The sequence below is a fragment of the Rattus norvegicus genome, chromosome 17 (assembly GCF_036323735.1).
Source record: "Rattus norvegicus strain BN/NHsdMcwi chromosome 17, GRCr8, whole genome shotgun sequence".
Taxonomy (NCBI): Eukaryota; Metazoa; Chordata; class Mammalia; order Rodentia; family Muridae; genus Rattus; species Rattus norvegicus.
The window spans coordinates 7906648-7924037 of NC_086035.1; positions in this window are offsets into that span (position 1 = coordinate 7906648).

Genomic DNA, 17390 nt, shown 5'->3' on the forward strand with positions numbered 1-17390 from the left:
AGGGAGAGAAGGACAACCATCATCCCAAATTTACAGTTACATATTTTTTAGATAAACGCACATGTATTGGAAGCTTTAAATCACAGAGAATAAACTAGCCAAGGTCAGCAGGCAAAGCAGCATCTTACTCACCACCTCCCCGTGCATGTGGGAGCGATAACGCGCACGGAGCGCGCACTCGCTCGTTCTGCTCCTGGACTTCACGGAATCCCACAGGACACCTACAACTGCCCTACAGCTGCCAATGCTGCCGTCTTCACGATCAATCAATTAATTATTTAATTAAGAAGCTATAGTACGGACCACAGTTCTAGACTGGCCCGCACGCAGCTTCACAGGTGGTTTCGGCCCTGCCTAAAAAGACTCCGTAAAAGGTGTCTTTTCACGGCTGGAGACGTGGCTCAGTGGTTATGACCACTTGCTACTCTTCCAGGAGGCTTGAGTTCAGTTAGGTCTCACAGCCACCTGTAACTGGAGTACCGGGGGACCGGATGGCTGTCCCATCTCTTGACCCATCCCTTTCCTGATCTTATATGTCTCTTCCTTCTCGGGGAGGACAGATCGATTCTTAGGAATCTTCTCTTGGCACTTGGTATTCCAGGAAGTGTGTAAAAAGAAAAGGCAGCTGAAGTGCCAGGCAGTGAGGGGTCGGATAGCCTTTTCACACGCACAGAAAGGGGAGCTCAGGGGAGCTAGTTCTCAAGTACACCCAGGTAGTCAGAAACAGAGCTGGAACCCACAGCCGGCTGAGCCTAACCCACTGCACGACATCGCCAACCCTCTTGGCTCAATGAAACGCAGGACCACACTCAACTCTTTACTCCAACAAAATGGTGTCTGTGCCGAGTGTTAGGGAGTCTCGATACTCTGAAAACAGAGCTGGGAAAAGGACAGGTTACTAGGCAAAAGAGTAAATAAATAAATGTGTTGGCGCACATGACTGCAATTTGTAAGCAGAATCCGTGTCATTTGGTGGCGGCAAAGTCATACAGAGCAAGTAGGCCATAAAACTTGACTCTAACAGCCCGGCGAGGGCCCTGAGCAAGATTTAAAGGCCCTGACCGAGTGGAGCCCGTGTTCCGACATGTTTATCTGGGGGGAAATAGTGAAATAGTGAAACCTGCTTATTCTCTTTGCTCGGTGGCTCATGCTTCTGCCGCTGTACTGTGGACAACGTGTGGGCGTTACTATCATGCCACATTAGAGACGATTTGGACCGATGCATCAAATCAGGGAATTATTCAAAGTCAGCGCTGGCTCCTTGGCGGTGTAATGTCTCCACAGCAGAGAGGAGCCACCTGCAGGGTGCAGCCTGGCTGAGATGGGAGCAGCTTCCTCAGACCCGGGCTCCACAGAGCACCGCTGTGCTCACTATATGCTAAACCCTGAAGTTCGAGTTTTTGAAAAATAAAATAAAATAAAGGAAGAAGGTCACACAACGTCTCCACTCTGCTGTGTCGTGATGGAGTAGAAGGAGATTCCAGGTCATTTTGTTGGAATCAAGAACCCGTGTGAGTTCAGTGGACCAACCTGGCTCTCATGACCCTCAAGTCAGAACAACAGTCAGCTGGGGTCTGCTTCCAGTTTCAGGGCCGCAGGAAAATGGGTGTTCCTTACGCATCGTGAAATATTTATTTTACTTGCTTCTGGTCGCTGGATGAGATTCTATTCTGATCTACGGTATTGCCACTTCCTTTCTGATTCACTTATTCCCTTTAAAAAACATTGCCGATTGATTGCCCTTTAGGGGCGAGGTCCTTGGGATGGCTTAGAGAACAGTCCATTCAGGACCCCTGCTCGCACAGACTACTGCAAAAGCCAGACACAAATCGCTCTACGTCCAGTCTGCCCAAGGCAACCCCCCACCCCGCACACAGCCCCCCACACCATCCCCACCCCAGAGCCCTGTTTATTTTCCTGACCGTCTTTAGATCTGCTAAACTTTCCAAATACTGAGCTCTCCCCTTCTCACAATGTCACCACTGCCGCGGCCGCCGTGCTGTTTCTTTCAGCTTGAGGAACCCACTGGAGCCAGATCCACAAGGTCATCGCGTACTACTTCATCAGTGATACCCGCCAGCTAAGCAAACAGGGAGAGCAGTTTCTAGATTCAGGCTCTAACACTGAGTGGCTCCTGCAAACTAAACTTAGAGACTCTCAGCAGCTTTAAGACAGCAACCATAACCATTCCCTGCTTTCACATTAGACTGTTTTTATGCCTCGAGAAGGAGTGGTGAACGTGGGCTTATAGCGGCAAATGAGGTACGTCGCAAAGATATCTGGGGGTGGGGATATCCTTGCTTATATATCATATAGGCAATAAATGGGCTTCCTTAGCCAGAAAGTCCTTCTAGTCCCCCAGCTGACACAGCTACCAGGCTTCTAGAATAACAACAGCCCCCACAGTGACCTTTTCTCCTTTTATCCCCAGAATTCTTGGCAGTTAGAACTCTATAAAGAGAAACTCCGCAGGCCATTACTTACTGCCCAAAATGACGCTCTCTATTTGATAGAAGTCCATGCCAAGTTGATGTTCTAGTCAGGAGTGGCTTCTGCCACTCTCTGCCACCTGCAATCTGTCAGGAAGATCACATCGGCCCTCGCCTGGACCGCTGTGGCCAGAACTGCTTCTACTTGGCTAAAGCCAACCACGGATGCAAAAAAAGAAGTGGTTCAGGTCACTCTGCTGGTGAGGCGGTTGTGTCGTGAGCATGGCAGACACCATGGACTTCCTGCACCCCCACCCCAGCCAGACCAGCACACAAAGCCAGAGCCAGGGCATCTACTTCGGAGAGATAGCTTTTACCTACGTAAGGCAGGCATTGCCTTCCACTCACCGACACACTGGACAGGCTTTTATTCATTCTCTACTCTGTGTGTGCACATGTGATACACACACACATAGACACCACACTGTCATGGCACGTGCCAGGCACAATGGCAAGTAACACTCGACCTGCTCACTTAGACTGTATAACTCAGCTGGAGGAATGGGGCAGTGGCCAAAGAGCCTCACTGTGTAAAAAGGAACACGAGACAGGAACAGCTACAAAGCCAGGGGAAGACCTGAAAGGAACAGGTATAAACTAAGTAAGGAGGATGTCTGACGGGCATAGGGATGAGTCTTCTAAGCAGAGCAATCCCAGAAACACGAGCGATCATGGCGGTGACTACGAGAAACCAGACAGCTCACAGGGTCAGAGAGCAGAGTGAGGGAGCTTGCCCAAGTGAGCAGGGTAGGTCAGTCAGTGGCTGGAGCCTACCAGAGGGTTCCAGAACCGTCCCAAACTGAACCAAATGTCAGCAGTGGTCAATCCTTTTGGGTCTTAGGCAATTACTTTGATAGTGTGTGAGGGGGTGGGTGCAAGAGAAAGTGACCACAGAGGGGGAGGTGTCAGGAACACACGGGCACTTAAACACCAGCCTTAGTCTTCATCTGACCTTTCAGGGCAGTGCCACTGTCTTACCCATGACTTCTACTCAGGGCCATCACAAGACCTTCCCTGCCCTCTCCCTGTCACGTATTGAACACCTACTTGGCCTTTCTGAAGCCTTGTAAAATTCCTCTGCCATGCTCTGGTCTCCTACCTGCACACCTGCTGATGGGCAGAGAGAGCATGATCAAGTAAAGGAAGAAACACTGAAGACAGGAGTAGGAGCAGGGAAGGTAGGTGGTGGAGCACGGAAGTCATGTGGGGGAGCACGGAAGTCATGTGCGGGAGCACGGAAGTCATGTGGGGGAGCACGGAATGCAGGAGTAGGAGCAGGGAAGTCATGTGCGGGAGCACGGAAGGCAGGCAGAGGACTGAGTGGCTGTTTTCAATCTCCCGAGAGTAATTTTCCTTGAAGGGAAAGTCCGGGAGGCACACCCCCAAAGTTAACAGCAAAACAACTTGTGTGCACAGGGCGGGGGGCCTACGAGTTAATTACAAAATGCTAAACAATGAGGCTGGAGCTAAGCCCACGCCCACACAGTTTGCTCCTACTGACCTACAGCCGAGGATTTGCTTGCCTGTGCTTTGTTTCAATTATGGGGGCTTTAGTCATTGAATTCAGGCCAGCGTTTCAGGAGGGCTGGAGCCCAGGTACATTTTCATTTGGTGCCTGGCCTGTGAAAGGATCCTCTTGTCCACCATGCCCTAAGGAACGTCCCCAAGTCTGACTCAGAGAGGCTCCCAGGTAAGGAGTCAGCCTATCAGGGGTGAAGCCGGGATAGACATTTCTCTTAGGTAACATCGTAAACATCTCGTACTTACCTTTGAACTGGAGGGAAATCCCAGACAGTCCAATTCCAAGGACAAGACTGGATCCTCTGTGATGGGGCTGCCTTTGAGGAAGGCAGAAAATGTAACCACGTGATCCATCCCCTGATCCGGACCTGGGGATTGCACTCAGGATAAAGGCAGGATTCTCTTGCCTTCTGGCATGGAGAAAGGATCAGGTACCCAACCACTTGCTACTTGGAATCAACATCTGGCCCTCCTACGGTAGAGACCTGATAGGACATGCCAAGCTAACACTTTTACATATGTAGATATTTTTATTTCGAGGACCCCTTGCCTGTTTCAGAGCTTATGGTTGCCCCAGGACCTCTTATAAACACACCATCCATCACACAACACTGGCGGAAGCAGCTAAGTAGGAAATGTTCTCGGGGAGGAGAAGGCAGCTTCGCCTAGGAGAAGGCTCACTACTAGAAGCTTCTACCCTTGTAACCGGCTAAGCCTCCATCTCTATTCCATTCCTCAGACCAAAAGAAATCTTTCAACTACTGCTGTTACTGGGAGGTCAGAGATAGGAAAGAAGGTAAGAGACGGGGACAGAGCAGGAACTGAGCAGTGTGGGCCACTGCTCCTATTCCTGGACTCTGAGGGATGGTTCTTTCTCAGTCCCTCCTCACGTATGCAGCCTGGGGAACTCTGTCAACAGATGCTTTGGGTTGGATCCGAGACCGATAAATAAATACATAAATAAATAAATAAATAAATAAATAAATAAATAAATAAATAAATGGTGGGGCGATGGATGCATCAAGCCAAGGAGAATGGAGAGAAGGAAGGTTAGCCCCAAGCACAGGGAAACATGAGAGAAGGCTCTTCCTGACAGCCAGGGGTGTGGTACATGTGGGAATGGGGTCAGGAGGGGCTTCAGGGTCACTTCGAGGGAAGGACTTGGGGTCTGTGAGGGTGACAGAGGGTTGGGTTATGTGGCAGAGAGGGGAGCTCAATGCTTTGAGTCAATGCTCTCTGGGTTGTAGAGGGGAAAGGTGTGGGCATCTGAGCTGTGTGTAGCAGCCTGGGTTTCCCAAGGAAGGAGGAAAGCCAGATTATGTGGACAAGATACACACGGTATGGTACCAGGCAGCCTGGAAGCTTAGACTTCTGCACAGTAACAGTGACAGTGACAGTGACAGGATGAGCTAGGCTGGCCATGGCACACTCTTATTGTGCTTATTCAGACCCAGTCCTAACTCCCACTGTTTCTTAACTAGCAGGCGCTTGAGCCCACCCCACTCTGTTTCCCTCTTATCGAAGGAATGGCTGGTTAATAAAGAAGAAGGTCGGGGTTGGGGATTTAGCTCAGTGGTAGAGCGCTTGCCTAGCAAGCGCAAGGCCCTGAGTTCGGTCCCCAGCTCCGAAAAAAAAAAAAAAAAAGAAAGAAAGAAAAAAAAAAAGAAGAAGAAGGTCCAGTCCTGTGAAGAGTTCTTTAACCTGGATAAGTCCCTCTCCATCCATTCCAAATAAGATGAGCAGAGGCTGTGCCCGTGTGCACATGTATGTGCCCGCATGGCATGTGCATGTGTGCATGTGTGTGTGCGGGTGTGCCTGTGTATATATTTACATATGTGTGCATGTACACTGTGTGTGCGTGCATGTGTGCATGTGTGTGCATACCTGCGTGTGCACATGTGTGTATGTGTGTGTGCATGTGCCTGTGTGTGTGCGTGAGTGTGTGTGTACTGTGGTGTACATGCTGTGCATATATATATACAGACATGCATGGGTAGTAATGTTGACAGTCATGTGCGGCTCCACAGGAAGATTATTTTCTCTTCCTCATTACCTCCCCTTCTTATCTGTATCCCCACCTCTCCATATCCCTTGTTGCTCCAACCCCAGCACCAGCGTCTGCTTGGAAGATCCACAATATCTCCTCCATCCCTCCTTGACCCTTCGGATGTGTCTTACACTGATACCAATCCAATCTTTTCAACCCCACCACCGTCTGGATGCACAGCCTTCAAATTGTCTCACGCAGCTGTTAGAAGAAAGAGAAGCCGTCAGGCCATGACCTCCAGCTCTACCCCTTCGTTTGCCTTTTCTCCTCTGCTTCCTGAGCCCCATTGGAATTGGTTTTCCCTCTGACCCTTGCATCCTGTGTTTTTTTCGCTCTCTCCCCAGAGCACGTGCTCGCCACTCGTGTGCTCCTCCCTTCCCACTGCCTGCCCGCCAGCTCCCACATCATGTGTTCGCCATAACTTCCTGTCCTCTGACTCCCACGTCACGTGTTCATCATGGCTTCCGGTCTTCTAGCTCCCACATCACGAGTTCGTCACAGACTCCCAGGTCCCATGTTTGTCAAGGCTTCCTATACTAGAGCATTGCCTTCGCTCTGCGTTCCCAAATAGCCTCTTTGTTTTCGGAACACAGATTGATTGGGTGGAAAGTTGTTTCCCTCCTTCCGCACTTCTGGGAGTTAGCCTGGGGTCCAGTCTCTAACAGGTACTGAAAGAAAAAAAAAAAGGTTGTTTGAGTATATAAATGAATGGGAACATATGGAAACTACTTATTGGCTCATTAATTTATTTAATGAAAATTTGATAGAGTGGCTACTACAGTATGCCAGGCACTGCTGTTTACTTCACAGCAGATTTCAGATTCCTGTCTTCGAGGGGCTTATGCTATGGCGAGATACGAAGACATGTGCATGATAAAGACCGATTAGCTAGTCTTTAGAGTCATCTGGGGGGATTTTAGAAAATGCTTTCATGAGATCTGACTTTAGGAAGCCTGTAGGGCATTTTTTTTTTTAAATTAGTGATTGAAATGTGAAGGCCCAGCCCACTGTAGGTGGGTACACTCCAGGCAGGTGGTCCTGGGTCCTATAAAAAAAGGTGCCGGGCAGCAAGCCAGTAAGCTGCAGCCCTGCAAGGCCTCTGCATCAGCTCCTGTCTCTTAAGTTCCTGCTCTGTTTGAGTCCCTGCCCTGACTTCCTTCAGTGATGGACTGCTTGCTACCTGGAAATGGAAACCAAATAAACCCTTTCCTCCCCAGCTTGCTTTTGGTCATGGTGTTTTCACCACAGCAACAGAGACCCTAACTAAGAAAGTAGCTTAGATGAGACAGGTGATACTGTGTAGATAGGTGACAGACAGATGTCTCTTTAAAGATTTTGATGTGTGAGGCAACATCCAAAGCCAGAGTAAAAGCCAGCCAGGTCAGGGAAGGGAGGAGAGAAAATTCTGGGAAAATGGCACTGCTTTGAGAGGCAGTGGAACTACCAGGACATTTCAAGACACAAAAGAAGCCAGAGGCAGACCCGGGTCCATCCTGCCCCTCCTCCACTCCTACAGTGACCGTGTGGGTGGGGCTTTGGGACAGTTTTTAGAGTCAACTTTCTGCTTCCTGCATGGTTTTTGAGCTCCTCCTGGGACCAGACAGCATACCAGGTGTTGGGGATGGAGGGCTCAGTACTGAAGAGGAGAGCGGGCCCACAAAACCAAACCACCCTTCCCTCCAATCCGGTGTCTGTCTTGTCCAGCAAGGTTCCAAGAATAGAGCTAAGTGGGGTAGGAAGCTGGGATCAGGTCGAATGGGCTCTCTGATGGAGAAACTGCAGCACCCCGGAAGCTCAGTGGTTTGATTATAGACAGTTGATACATTATATTACATACAGTCATACATATGTAGTTATGTATATTATATACTGTTATACACACACACACACACACACACACACACACACAAAATAGACCAGTTAGTGGTCTATTATATCCAACTGAACAAGGAAACAGGTTTAGATAATGTCTCCTCCCATCAGTGAGGAGAGAAGGCATGGTGGATGTTTCTACCCACACTGACCACATCCACATATAGAACAAGGATGGCTTTGTCATTTTTCTGAGCCTGAACCCCTGTGAGTATGGCAGGGAAGGACGCTTTGCCCCGCTCCCATGGATCGGATGCTTGACATTGCTGCGCACAGAGCAGTCAACAGCACACATTCGCTCAGGGCTGCTCCGCTCTCACTCGGGGCTTTGTCCTCTCCCCACGAGGACCCCTTCATTCTATTACCAGGGCAGCCACTGCTTCCCAGATCACCCCTACCTCTGTGCTTCATCCTCCAAGGTCCACAAACTCCCCGACAGCTGGGAGGATCTGCAAACCCCACTTGTCTGAGCATGCTGCCTTCTGGATTAAAAGCGTCCAACAGCTCTCCCTTGGCTGGAGGACGACTTCAGTCCCCGGCCTGCCATCAGGAACCAAAACTTCTTTACCGTCTTATCTCCCACCCCTGTCTCCTTAGGAAATGAACACTGGCTCACCTACACCATCTGTACAACATGCTGGGCCCTCTTCTCGTTACTGTGGGCCACCAACCCTGTCTTGGATGCTCCCTGTGTAGGGAATATCTCAGAGTCCCCAAACAGAACCTGTGGAGTGACATTGTTCACACACTGCTGCATTTGTCACTGGGACTGGGAGCTCTTTGAGACTAGGACATAGCTCAGCTTCCTCTTTCTTTCCAGTGTCAAACGACATCAATGCCAGACATGCTGGTTTTTAGTGTCCAGAAACTGGACTCAGAGTCCAACCAGCCAGTCAACGTTTGCTGACTAAGTAGGTTCATGGGGTTCTCTGCTGCTCATGGTATCCCCCAAATCTAGCATTGGGCTTGGCACAGAGCAGGTGATCAATAAATGTGTCTGGAATGAGATGGACAAGTCCCCATCACAGAGCACCCCCAGAGCCATCCAGAGGCCATTCCTGGGGGACAGGGCAGGAGGGGACAGACAGTACTAGATCTCCACCAGCGATCCTGAGTCTTGAGGATCTTTGCCTCATAAGCCTATGAAGTCCCCAGCTGCCCACCTCTCTGCAGCCGTGAAGCTGAGGCCAAGGATGCTTCCCCTCCCCCCATGCTGACAGGGTCTCCGGCCCCTCGTCTCCTAGAGAAACATGATCCATTGCCCGTGGTTTATATGAGGTTCCAGGCAGAAACCCCTTACTCTTAACTGCATGGTCTACAAAGGACTTCTGAACACAGGTAGCATTCTCTCTCCTGCCTCAGCCTCTCTCCTAAGATGTTTGTGGGTGACAGCCATGATCTCTGCTGCTACCTAACCCTTGCTTTCTGGCAGTCCACAATTGGAGCAGCCACCAAGCCCTGAGGCCAAGCCCCGCAGCTCAGAGGTGGCTGAAGGCTTTGATAGAAGCCATGAGACAAGCGGACAATATAGACCTTTTGGCACGATGTTGAACAGACTGGTGGGTATTTTGTAATCATCCCTATGTGAGTGAAGTCACTGAGGGTGAGAGCAACTTGATTTGCCCCTCAAGATTTGCTCTTTTCGACGAGGTCTCACCGTGTAACGCAAGTTTCCCACAAACTGGAGGTCCTGCTGTCTCCACATCTGGAGTAGCTGGGATGATAGGTGTGTGCCACCAGACACTGATCCAAGTCACATTTTAAAGTGATTTTTAGTCAACTGCGAGAATCCAAGCTGCAAATTTTAATGCCTCACTGCATGGCTGTAGGCCCTGAAAAGTCGTACAGAGGACGTGGCTTTTTAGATGATAAAAATGTTAGCTTGAAATTACGGAAAAGAAAATGATTCTAAGGATCCAAGTAAACAGGCTCCGAGGTGCTTCCCCTGCTCTGTCTCGGGCTGTATGTTGGGTAAAAAATACACAGAGCCCCAGCCTACTCCCTTCGCCCTTCTATCATCCTGTCCCGAAAATCTGCAGCGAAGATCCGCTGCTCAGCCCTGGCCACGTATTTGGCACATGACCGTCAATCAGCAGAAGGCGTCCCAGCTCTCCCGAAGGCTGCGCTCCTGTGTGGTGCTGGAAGAGAACAGCAGGCAAACTTCCTTCAGAAATAGCTTTTTTTCCTTCTGTTTGTAGTTGGTAGACATTCTCGGTTTAGTCAGAATTAAGGAAATGACACTTCTCACACTTCTCATGAGGTCCAGGTGACCAGTAAAGAACGACCTGCTTCTGAGGCTCTGGGCTCGCTCTGGAGCTGCAGCCCATGTCTCCCTGGGGCGGACCTCTGCAGCCCATCTGCCAGTGAGAGCCAGCTGCTGTGGGTGGAAGGTTTGCACCCCTCCATATTGCCTCCGGCCCCCACCTCAACGTGATGTTAAGGAGAGGTGGGGCCTCTGGGATGGGAGCTTCGGTCCTGTGACTCTGCCCTGAGCGTCCAAAAGCACAGTCCAAGAGACTTCCTGCCACCATCCAGTCCCCTCACAAAGAAAGCTCCAGGAAGCCAGGGAGAGGGGAAGAATGACCCAATGTCCAGAGTTCTCAGCCGGGGTGAGGGATGGGCTCCTCTGGAAGCCCCTCTTCCTCCGTTGGCTTGGACCCAGATCCGTTCACAAAGGAGAGCCAGGCTTGGCCCAGAGATCCATGGGAAAAGAAAGGCAGGGGGCTGGCCCTGCATCCAGATGCTTAGCTCACTGCACCCTGCTCAAACTTCACAAACCACTGAGCATTGAGACAGCACTTGGTGTTGGCATCGGCATCTGAAACAAACCCCTCAGCTGCTTGTTACCTCAGGTGCTGGCAAAACCACACATACTACCAGCAAAGGTCTCCCCAAAGAGCATAAATCAACCCCTCTCTGTTCTGCAGGCTGCGCATGTACCACACAGTCCCAGCCCTCAGGTGCATTTGCTCTGTTCCATTAATGTGTTTGTCCTTAACCATCCTTCCTACGATATTTATTTGTTTTATTTTTATTTAGGCCACAGGCAGTGGATCTCTCTGAGTTCGAGGCCAACCCAGTCCACGGGGCAAGTTCCAGGACCGCCATGGCTACACAGAGAAACCAAGTCTCCAATAAAAAGGGACAAAACTCTAAATTAATATATGTTAATTAGAGGTCAGGGATCACAGGAACTGATAGCATGGAGAGGGCAAGAACCCTGCTGCCTTCTGTTAGCCCTCTACCAAGATGGCAGCAATGAACAGTTCATGTCTATTCATGCAGATCCTGTTTCTATGCCCTGCTACCCCCTAAATCCACTCCGTGTAACACTCCGCAATCTTTCTGCCTCTTAACGTACATCTTGAGCCTTTCCCCTCCACCAAGGACTCTGTACCCACCCACCCTGGCATGACCTTAAACAGCTCCAAACAGATGCCTTTGCTCTGGTTCCCTCTTTACTGCTACTACAGAGCCGACAGGGCTAGCATGCGTGCATCTGTGTGGATCTGGAATGAGCTCCTGGGCTATTGGAGGCCCTCCCAGGAATTGGCAGGATGTGAATACCTGGCCTGTATCTGTGCCTATGTGTGAGCATGTACACTTCTATGTGAGCTTGTGCACCTCTGTGTGAGCATGTGCACCTCTGTGCCAGCATGTGCACCTCTGTGCCAGCATGTGCACCTCTGTGCCAGCATGTGCATGCTTCCACAGGACAGAGTTCCTAAGAGAAGACATGACTAAAAGGATGGGTGTGTCTTTAGCTTTGAGAAATCCTGCCAAATACTGAGTGAGAGGTTTGAGCCAGTTTTCTTTGCCCTTCCTGGCAGAAGCTAGGTGTTGACTTGGCTTTTACTAAAAGGCAACTTTAGAACACGGAGAAGACGCTGCCTGTGCCTTGCCCCTGAGGATTTCTGCACAGCATGGGATGGTTTACATCTTCCAGCACTGACTGTCCCACACATGCTAAGTGGAGAGAGAGGGGGGGATGTGGGGAGGGATCTAGGGACATTGTCTGAGAAACCCTGAGAGACAGGAAGTATTGGAGAGGAGGGCAGAACTAGCCTCCACATCATGCACCTTTCCTTACAAGGAAGCGTAGCATCATTTTTTTTACTGAGATGGTTCAAGTTCCTTCTCCAACACACACACATACCACACGTGGGATGCACCCTCCTGTCTCCCATGTTAGGGGCATCATCCATTGCGAAGATGAAAGGGTCTCTAGAGGTACCATTTGCATTCCTTCTAGGCCTTTCAGATGGTTAAGCATCCATACAGTGAGCTTCAAATGAAATGTGATTGGGGTCCACTAGAAATGGGTCCATAGGTTAGACCTCAGCTGTGTGGGAAACGTTTAAAGCCTCTCCCTTCTCTGTCTCCCTAGTCTACATCCCTATTCACAGGACACAAGACTGGTATGTGCTGTGTGTGTGTGTGTGTGTGTGTGTGTGTGTGTGTGTGTGTGTGTGTGTGTCTAGGTGGCCAGGATATGATTAGAAGAAAAAGTTTAATATCTGAGTTCGTTCACAAACATTCCAAATAAATCATCACATCTCACCTGATGCTCAAACGAAGTCATGTTGGAAGACAGAAGACAGAACTCATGGCCTGATTCAGTAGACCCATCCCTGCAGGATCTGTCCCCATGGCAGGGACTGGAATAGATGGGAAGCCAGCCATGGAGTTTTCACATGGTGCCTCAGTTGAGTGCCCATCCCAGAGGGATGCCCTTAGGTCTCAGGTATGTCCTAAAGCCACAGGGTTTTCCTAAGGCTTGACAGACCAGGTGCCACCCAGGTGACTCTCAGACCAGTGGTGAATCTGCCGAGCGTTTCAGACCCTGCCTGCAGCTTGGATTCCCAGGCAACTGTTTTCAGAATTCACTGGTTGGCTTTAAGGGAGCTCCTCTGACCCACTGCCCAGAACCTGACCTGCTCCTGGCCCCAGGCTCATGACTGCCTGCTGTTTTCTCTCATTACCACGGTCAGTTGTACTCAGTTGTGTACTCAGTGCTTGTTTCGAACACAAAGCTACCAGGAGAACCCCTTCTTAGGACTCAGTTACATTAAGGTCTGGGCTCTGGGTTCTTCTTCTATGATCCTTTCTCTTTCCTTTCTTTCCTTGGGTTCTGCGAAGTGAGCAGTTGAAGACCTCAGTGATATGGCCGGCCGCAGACTCTGGACCCAGAACAGAAGGGGCGCACACCTGCTTCCCACAGCGACCTTGCTTCGATGTGCAGCCCACCGTCCTACTATAATAAAATACCCAAGGTGGGTTATTTTGGAAGAAAAGAAGTCTGTGCCGTGATTTGCTTTTGCGACTTGGATAAAACACAGACCTATACAAACTCTGGGGAGCAAAGGACTTTGTTCATCTTACAGGTGATGGTCTGCCATTGTGGGAAACCAGGTCGGGAACTCCAAGAGGGCAGGAACTTGAACCACGGAGTAGCACTGCTTACTGCCTTGTTCCTCTGGATTGCTCAGCTACCTTTCATATGCCGCCAGGCCTACTTCCTAGGGATGGCACCACCCACAGTGGGCTTGGGCCCTCTTAGGCTCTTTCTCAGTTAGTAATTAAGAAAATGTCTCACAGACATGGCCACAGACCAGTCTGACTTGAGGTTTCCTCTTCCCAGGTGACTCTTGAAGTTGAGAGCTGATAGTTTGCATCAGTTTTGAACAGAGAAGTCTGGCTGAGGGCATCACAATGGTGGGGGCCAATGTGGAAGGTCACATGATCAAACAGGAAGCCCCAGACCAGGTCAGAGGGCAGGCGGGCGTCTCATAAGCGCTACACTAATTCCTCCATTAGCCTAGGGGGCTGTCATGAGCTCCACCTCTTAAATGGCCTGCTACCCCCCAGCCCTCACATCACCATACCTGAGACCAAACTTCAAACCAATCTTCGACAGACATGCTCAAACCACTGAGGAGGGTGAGGTGCTCTCCCAACCCAGAAAGCTCGAAAACATCCTTGAAGTCCTAGAAGTGTCTCTCCTCTTGGAAAAAGTCAGATCTCCAGGACAAAGAGATAGGTTAATCCCTATGGAAAAATGCTAACGGGAGGGAGGGGGCTCCTTTCCAGTGGGGACCCACTGTCTAATGGGCACACACACAGGCACCTTCTGAGACAGGCAGAAGAGAATTAGAACTAAAAGCTTATCAAAGATCTACCACGTGCGAATTGGGGCAATTCTTCATATAACTCCTCCTGGAAACTATGTCAGACACAGATTTTGTCCCTGTTTTACAAGTGGAGAAACTGAGTCACAAAGAGGACAAGTGACTTTCTGGAGTAATGCTTTTAGAGGAGATTTATGTCAATGGAAATATGGGAATGAAGAAAGCACAAAAGAGAAAAAGAGGGGAGGAGTAGGGCTGGAGTTGGTGCACTCAGGTGGACCCTCCTTAACACCCCATTCCGAAGGCCCCTGTGACTTCCCACATGCTCTTCTCAGTGAGCTCACAATTTCCCGTAAAAAAGACCCGCAGTGCCAACTTGAGAAACAGAGTCATTTCTCAGTACTGCCTTTTATGAGTAGTTTTCAACTCTGGGCCTAGTGGCACAGGCTTGTAATCTCAGCACTTGGAAGACTGAGACAGGAAGGAAGGTTGTGAGTTCAAGGCCAGCCCTGGGCTGCACAGCATGGCCTGAAAAACAAAACAAAAAAGGTTAGCTCAGCAAAGCAAAAGTCCTCCGCCACTAGACAGAAACATTCCATGGTGGCTGTTATTTCCTGGCTGGCTGCAGTGAGTGACCAGGAAGGGTGCACCTGGCCATCGTGAGGGCGAGGGACCAGACAGAGAGGGCAAGCACGCCAGCCACACAAGTCAACATCACAGAGAGCCAAGCGTGGTCCCCAGAACATGATGCATTCTGCCATCCAGCATCAGACCTGGGCATGTCTTTCCTTTTCCAGCAGAGCCTCCGTTGCCCCGATTCAAAAGCAACAGAGCTGACGAGAGAGCTGCTTTCTGGGTTCCGTCCTATCTCCAAGCACCCTGCCTTGGGTCAGGGAGGCACCCCCACCCTCCTATTCTCAGCCCCCACCGCCCGACTCCAGACTGCGAAAGCTGTTTTGTGTCTTGTTTTTCTGCAAATACTTTGATGTGACAGCATCTGCATTTATCTTCCTCCGTGTGCTCTTGAAGTTGGACATTTGTTTAATTATCTCTGTCTTTGATCAAAGTCTCTAGAAGTCTCTAGGCTTCCTTAGCCCTGAATCTAGTGATAGAACAAATACATCCAGGAAGAGGACAGCTGCCCTCCCCCAAAACACCCCTCCCCGAAAACCTCAACCGCCCACTGGCTGCTGGGGCATAGAAATCCCGCACACGCTGGCTACTCTTGGCTGGCTACCTTTTGTTTCTCCTCCAGAGAGTATTCCTGTGTCTGACCTGAAGGAGATGGAGCGTGAAGAAGCTGAAAGATCTAACAGAGAGGAACAGCCGGAAGTTTGCAGGAAAGATGGCTAATCCCTGCCAATGGGGGTGAAGAAGTCAGACATCTGGTTGCTCGTTTGTTTCCTGCTGAAATTTAGGGCAAAGGGGCCCCTAGAAATTTGGGTCTGGGAGAGTGGAGAAGAAAGGGAGTAGGAGGGAGATGTGTGTGTGTGTGTGTGTGTGTGTGTGTGTGTGTGTGTGTGTGCACTGTTCTGTATGCTTTCAGCTGGAAGCTGCTGCTGAAAGTTGGGGAGGAGGTTTGGCACAGCATTCAAAGCCCTCGGCTTCCGGGAGTGGGCTGTATCTGAGAGGCCCTTGCATGTTTGCCCTTGGCCCAGGACCATGCTTTCAGGAGGAGCCCATGGCTTCGGTCCAAAGTCCTGCCAGATAACAGAAGCGGGAGTGAACCTAGAATTCTTCAACCATGGGGCAACTGGGAGTGAAGGACAAGAAACCACAGTGCTGTGTGCACCCATATCCTTAGGCCTTTGTGTCTTCAGCGCTGCGTGCCCTACAGTGTGATGAAGGAGAATGGCCCACCTCTGATTCCCACCATCCAACATTGTCAGGGATATCAATCCCTACTACACAGAAGAAGAAGAAGAAGAAGAAGAAGAAGAAGAAGAAGAAGAAGAAGAAGAAGAAGAAGAAGAAGAAGAAGAAGAAGAAGAAGAAGAGGAGGAGGAGGAGGAGGAGGAGGAGGAAGAGGAGGAAGAGGAGGAGGAGGAGGAGGAGGAGGAGGAGGAGGAGGAGGAAGAAGAAGAAGAAGAAGAAGAAGAAGAAGAAGAAGAAGAAGAAGAAGAAGAGGAGGAGGAGGAGGAGGAGGAGGAGGAGGAGGAGGAGGAGGAGGAAGAGGAAGAGGAAGAGGAAGGGGAAGAGGAAGAGGAAACCGGGTCTGAGGTGTAAGCCAACCTTCAGTGTCAGAGCCTCGGCAGGCCCAATGCAGGCTCAGATTTGTTACGACACCCGGTGCTTCAAGGTCCCATGAAGAAAGCTAAATCCAGTGGCCGCTGTGGCTTTGCCCTCAAGGTGCTGTTTCTAGGCCAGGTCAGATAGTATCCATTGTCAAATCCTGGGGCTTCCTGAAGCTTCTGCTGGTGATTGCTGTCCCGGGACATACTGTGTCGTAAGCCAGACCAACTTTGGAGCATCACCTCCAAGTCATCTTCAGTGAATGGTTCTTGTTTTAGAGGAATAATCATTGGACTGATACTGCACGAATCCTCTAGCTTCCCATGTATTATTGCTTTCATAATATCTGGGGAGATGGTTGTTATTTTATATTTAAGATGTCAAACAAAAGCGCCATGTTGATCTTCCTCTCCCCCTTTCTCCACGCACAGCTTGGTCAGTATTTGTTGGGAATTATGTCTGACACTGTAGGTATGGCAAGAAGGCAAGCAAATGGGAACTTGGAGTTCATGGTGGAGGTCACTGACTCTACATACATAAGAAAACACATTTGAACCTTGGCGGGGTCGGGGGACATGTGTGTTATTGATGGAGAAGGAACCAAAGAGACCAGGGAAGCAAGGAATGCTAACAGCAAAGACCTTATTCAGGCAAGGCCATGGTGAGCGTCACCATCTGGACCAGAAGGCGCTGTTGTCTGAGATCTCGGGATGTCAGGGTTGAGGCCAGCAGCTAGTTCACAAATGCCTTTAGCCACTGGCAAGTTCCCCCAGCAGCCTCAATTCTCCCAGTGGTACAGAGAACAGAACCAGCTTCACCGGAGAGTCAGAGAATTATCAAGGTCTGGCCCACTAAAATAAAAGCCCGAGTCAGGTTATGCAAATGTGACCTCTTGTCAGATTTGCTTCATGGGTGAGGGTAGTGGTCTTTACCAGTGGCAGATGGGCCACTGTGTACAATGCAGTCCATGTGAGGACGCTGTAGGGTATTGGTCAGAAGGCTTTCTTACTCATGGGCACATGTCTAGTTTCTATGAGAGACAAGGCTTCCCTGAAACCCGCGTTGTACAAAAGCAAAAGTTTATCTCTTTCACTCCTGTAT